Consider the following 6596-nt stretch of genomic DNA (forward strand, 5'->3'; position numbering starts at 1 on the left):
TTTTTCCAGTTCGAGGCATCCTAGTAATTGCAATGCCAATTCCTTCTTGGGAAAGAGGTGGCAGTAACATAATATTTGTGCGGTGCGTCAAGATTCTTGAAAAAAAAATCAGTGTAAATACTTCAAACGTATATATTCCTTTCCCCTGTAATAAAATGAAGTGTTAACACTAAAACAGTAAGGGATAAAAAATGATGTATTCAATAAAGTTAAAGATAATACCTTGTACATAGGTGTAAAACCTTGTCGGGCAGGTCAGGTTTAGGCCTGACCAACTTTTGCTCTGTTTAATCATTATTCATTATAAGAAATTCACACTTCTTGATTAATTATGATTTAATGGGCCTGGCAACTACATGTCCTGCCTTTAGCCTGACCAATTGTTTCCTTCCTTCTACATCCCTGTTGTTGTGCCAAAGACGGTGGGAACCAAGACAGACAAATCCTAAAGTTCAAAAGCAATAATAAGTACAAAGCTTAAAGAAGTTTTTGATTAATACATGAACCATCATGTGGTGTAAATACATTAAATGGTAATTTAGTACATTAAGGGTGCTCTCCACCGCCCAGGCACAATTTTTGATCTGATGCTAAGGGAGCTTTTTGTCAAAAGTACTTTACCAATCATAACGAAACTAGTACTAGTTACAAGAGAGTAACATTAGTCTTTAAGCTAACTTGGAGCCTTTCAAATTGAAATATTATAGGCCTAGGCATGTGCGAAATTTGCATCAGCATGTGAGAAATTTGCTGCTGTAAAGTGTAGATTGTGCTAAGTCAGGTTCCTTACCCAGTAAAACAGTATTGTGTAGACAATTATTGACACCAGCAATTAATACCATTACTATTAGTTTTAGTTTAAAATTGATGCCATACTATTGCTATTACTATTACAATCTATTGAAAATTTTATATTACAATTACTATTACTATTACCTTAAATTTTACAATAGTCATACTATTACTATAACTTAGCAATATGCACTATTACTATTACTATTACCCCACGTCTGATTATATTTAATACTACAATTTAAAAAATGTAATTGCTTGTAGCTACAGCGTCATTTCTACCTAAAGGTTATGGTATGTACTACCGATTTTGGAATAGGCATTGATGTACGTAATATTTACATTATTGTTATGAATGGCTTTCCTTTTCCGTAGATGAACTTGTGCAAGAATTTGAAAGATGAGGAAGAGAAGGGATCGTAGCTGAAGGTAAATATATGTACATCTAGCCTGCCTAACATTGACGGTTCTAACAACAAATGAAGGCAACAAAGGAATAATGAAGTTCAGATCAAGGAAGCTTGTAGCTGCATAGATGGTGGCAGGATCAGGCACAGACAGGCAATGCTCAAGAATAACATTACTGGAAAAAAAATCAATTAATGACATCATTCTTTGTCACAAAAAGTTATCATGACAAGCAAAAGAAAGTCTCATTTTCTGCTTTTCTCTCTCAATAAGCCTTCATTTGCATGCCATTTTTCTTGCCTGACTGCTCTTGCCATTGCGCCCAGCAAGATGGTCGAGTCTGAATGAGAATGGAGAATTTTATCGCCAAAATCAAGCCTAATTTTCAAATTATTGGGCTGTTAAATGTAGCAAAATAGACAAAAAAAACTGATATCAGCTACTAAGAGTGATATACAGGATTCTAGAGAATTAAACGTTCAGAATCAGTGATAAGCCAGATGTAGCCTCGTCGATATTTATCACATACCCCAACAAATGAGGAGGGTTACATAGAAAATGTCATTAAATATATGTTTTTCCTCAGTATGTAGGAAGAACTTCGTGCTTTCTGTCATTAAATGCCTCCTATACAATTGTGGCATTTGTCACCATATCTGTCATTGTTATTCTGCTTTCATTACTATAGGGACCATTTAGTGCCAGGCACTTTTTTGTGCCTATAATATAATGGGCCCCATATAATGACTGATGCATTATAGTAATATAAAAATAATATAGTGCATTATTCACTAAATGACACCTATAATATATTAGGGAAATTATGATGCCATCATTAAATGTTCTATAATACTATAGGGAAAATTTAATTTGTAGCACGTAAAGTATTCCCTATACTTCTGTAGACAACATTTCATGCAAATCCTAGTATTATTTAGCATATCAGTGATTATATGGACATTAGCGCAGTAACAATGTACTGTAATAATTATTAATAGACCCTTTGTGAGTGTCAGTTGTAAAATATCTCAGTCATGTGCATTGATTCTTATTATAACTCTTGTCTATGGTTTACTAAAAGGTGGAATTTACGTGTATTGGCAAATTACATTTACGTCTATTGTGCAGAAAAAATGATGGTGTACATAACTGGCTATTGTATAAATTTGCAAATTTTATGTCAATGCATTAAATACTAATTTTTAGCTTTTACGCTGACTATAGACCATGCTTTGAAGCATGTTGTTTTTTTAACAAAACTGCTTAATACATCATTAATTAGTTTTTTGCCAATAATCCAAGCTATTGCTACTATAATAACAACTGCATATACAACTGCTACTATATTCATATAAGTTTACTATAATAATACAAACTTGGTACATGAAGTACAAGTGCAGTAAATGCTGAGTGTATGGTACTCTATTGGATGAGTCTGCTGAGTCTCCAGGCAAAATAATGATTAGAGAGGTAGAGTACACACTATGAAAATAGTGAAGTAATATATTTATTTGTTGTAGAAAATGTTGAAGAGTGTGACAACTGTTGCGAGCAGGCGTCAGTATATTGTGAAATGTGTGGAATCTATCTGTGTATTCAGTGTTCAAGTTTGAGGAACATAAATAAGGAGTGGTCACAATCCACACAGCATAAAAGTTATCTAATTGAATGATAATGTCACTGGCAATTTCCTAAAGACATGTACTTTTGATGTGTATCTATCTTACATGTAGATAAAAAAAAATGAGTAGTGATGAAACAAATGATATTTTTCACTATTCCAATAATTGGTATGCTCAACAAACAAATATGTGAATAATTGAACAATTATTGCTCAATGATTATAAAATACCTTTTTCGTGTTAATTTTATCAAAATAATCCCTAACAGGGTTTCTTAGAAATTGAGAACCACTTCCATGGCTATAGCATCAGTATTTAGCCAGTTGGCGACAAAGAAAATGACTAAGAAAGCCAAAGAAAGCCTCGAAGAAAGCAGCTGTGCAGGTAGCACGCGGTGGGCGTGGCCACTAATTATTGCAATTGCCATTAATAATTTTATTGGAATAGCAAAACACTATTGGAATATTGCTATAAAAATTATAACGAACAAATATTGAAATATCTCGCTATTCGTTTCAGCACTAATAATGAGAGCAATTCATGTCTTGTTTCAGATCAATGAAGTACCAAAATTTGTGGATTAGTTGCGAAACAGTTTCAGTTATTTACAGTGTATGTTTGGCAAAGAATGTTATATCAATGGCAATAAATTATGTAGATTTTGCAGTAGTTTAGGAAACAGGTAGTCACAGGCGTATTTGGACCCGGGCAAGCACGAACTTTGCCCGGGTAGAAATTTGCAGCCATAATTATATTCATTAGTTATTGTATTATACACAGTATTGTAACAGTGGGAGGACTGTTCACCACAATAGTTAGCACCGTTAACCACAATAAGTTAGTACACACGTACATGTTACAAGTGTTTATTCATGCACCAGGGCAGTTATAGGTCTTAAATTTAAAATGCATTTGCTCAAATTGCCCCAATCAATAGTTAAAGGTATAATTAATTAATTAGATACATGAATAATTAATTAATTTTACGAATAATTAATTAAGTGCCCTAGTAGCTGGTGAAGGCTAGATACGCCTATGCCGGTAGTGGGAAATCTTTGTTACATCAGTCCTCCTCTCTCTATACCATGCTGTTGTTTTATTACTAACAATGAGCCTAATGTCACAACTAGTGCAATAACTCAAAAAGGAATTGCTGCTACACATTTGGTGTCCGCACAGAAGAAAGACATTATGGATCGCTTACATCAATTTTGTGTCCTATTTACAACAAGAGAATTATAATTTGACAGTACAACAAAAGACAGTGACATCAATTTCTTCAACAGGCTGCCAATCACCAACTTTGTTTTGTTGCCATTAATGGACACCTAATTTACAGCTAAAAATCATTTCAGTTAGTGACAACATATCTTAGTATATATGTACGCAACACTGCATCATAGAGAGGAGTATGGATACCTTGTAGATATAACATCCTTCTTTCCTGCTGTTGCCCCCACGATTTTGACTGCCACTGCAACACTGGAGGTAAAGAGTGAATTTTTAAAGATATTACACAATCCAATTCAAGAAATAGCAAGTGTCAACAAGGGAAATATATTGCTATATGTGAAGGAATTGAAAAAAGTTTCTAAGAAAGGTAAGAATACATGTGATGTACATGGTAATGTCCAAGTGTGTCAGCATGCTACATTGTGTCAATGTAATGAAGATCATGTTAATAACAAAAAGTGAAACAAGAGGAAAGGAGAGATAAAGAGAGAGAGCCGTACATTACAAGGAGTGACCACATGCATACTGAGCATGCACATTAGGTACACAATATACACTCATCACACAATGACACGTCCACTTCATTATATGTACATGTGAAATATTGAATTGATGCGAAGGATGATACCAATTATTAGGTAAGAAAAATTTTGACCTTCCCACAAAAAATGAGTCACCAAAAGTTTCAATTACATATCCTTAACTTTATTAACATTGATAGGTACAGTGAGCTATTTCAGCACTGTTGCAGATTACATAAAACGTGTAATACCACAAAAAAGGGCAAAAAGTTAGGTGCTTATCAGTATTAACATTTTCGAATTTTTTTGATTTTGTGTTATTTGTCCCATTTATGCATTGTTTTCATGAAGGTGCCATCATTAACTACACGTTTTATAGTGGTTTTTTCATTTGGTTTAACGTTTCAACATTTAACTACACTTCACTACTTTGAAAATATTCTACGTTAGAGTTACATAGTACATATACATATTGTCACTGATATTGTAAGGGTAGTAGTTGCTAGTGTTTATCTAACTAAATTAGATGCAGAGGCGTATAGATGTGCATTCGCAGCTGTTTTTGGTGAAATGACGAAACACAGAAGGATTTGATGTAGGAAAGACACTTAATGGAATAATAGCTGATTGGTCAAATGCACAGTTAAAATGACTTGAGTTAGCTATTGGAAGCAAATTGGCAAATAAGGTCATTAAGGGATGTCAAGTATGCAACATTTGCATTATTTAATTGTTAGTTATATCCTGTCCCAGCTCCATTATCAACGATGAGTAAAAAGAGTTGCTGAGAAATTGAACATAGGATGTACATTAGCATATAAGTCGTGTACATCTATTGGCTACTCTATACCTTATGTTACAACACAAGATCATGTTCATACCCTTTTTAATGTCTTCTGTGTAAAATAGATTCTCTTGGCAGCCATTAAAAGCAATGGCTATTCAAAAAGGAATTAGAACACATTATGAGGTTCATACACCTGTTGGTCGTAATAAGTGTGCACAGCAAAATAGTGCAAGAAAAAGACGGCTTTGTTGCTTACTAGATGACGATGCTTTTGGACATTGAACATATGTTTCAATTGTCACAGATCAGTCAACCCCTACTCATCAAGCAAAAGGTGCTGTTAAAACGAAAATTGTCTTAGAATATAAAGGAAGTAAAACTGAAGGCATCAATAAGTTAACTGTAACATTACATGCATATCTTAATTTAACCATTTAGTGCCTGTTGGGGTCAAAAATGACGCCATGAAATAGCTAATTTTTGTTGTGCCTTTATGGAAACTAAGCATTGCATCATTTCCTGAAGCTAACATTACATGTACCATGTGTTAGGACCACTTTTAACCCGTAAATGACTAGCTGTTGCAATACTTGTTTTAGACGAGGGGTCTGCATCGAGGTTGTACTCTCAGACACTTTGGCAGTAGTCCTGTAATTTAGTGTGGGAGTCAACTTGGTAGTCTGCAATTCTAGAGTAAATCCACTATTCCAAAGCTAATGGCAAGTAGTCCACAGTTAATGCAGCAGAAGTAGTAGGAATTTTCCAGTATTCCAATGAAATTCTCACAAGAGTCTGGTAGTGCAAGAGCATTCCACAAAAATAGTATCTAACCATGCCTAATTATTAATAGTAACAAACTGTAACTGTAAATACTAGTTAATAATGGTCTATTTTTAATAAAAATAAATAAATTCGAAGTTTTTCCGGCTGCTCTGCTCTGCTCTCTTTCACCGTCTGGCTGCTGTTTTTTCTCATTGACTTTCTCTTTGTGCTATTTGTGCCAACTTAGATCTAATAGATTGGCATTAGTCTAGCACTAAGGTAAAACTGATAATTATGTGAATGTTTGCACAGTAATCACAAGGACTTTTGTTTTGACCTTTAGCACTTGTTCACTGACTCCAGACTCATACATCTGAAGTTCCCTAAGCCTTGATTCACTGTATAACATCAACTATGGCAAGAGTTGGTAGACCGCTACTGTAACTGAGTGATTCATATACTGCATAGTCG

Source organism: Amphimedon queenslandica, unplaced genomic scaffold (assembly GCF_000090795.2).
Source record: "Amphimedon queenslandica unplaced genomic scaffold, v1.1 AMPQUscaffold_12921, whole genome shotgun sequence".
Taxonomy (NCBI): domain Eukaryota; kingdom Metazoa; phylum Porifera; class Demospongiae; order Haplosclerida; family Niphatidae; genus Amphimedon; species Amphimedon queenslandica.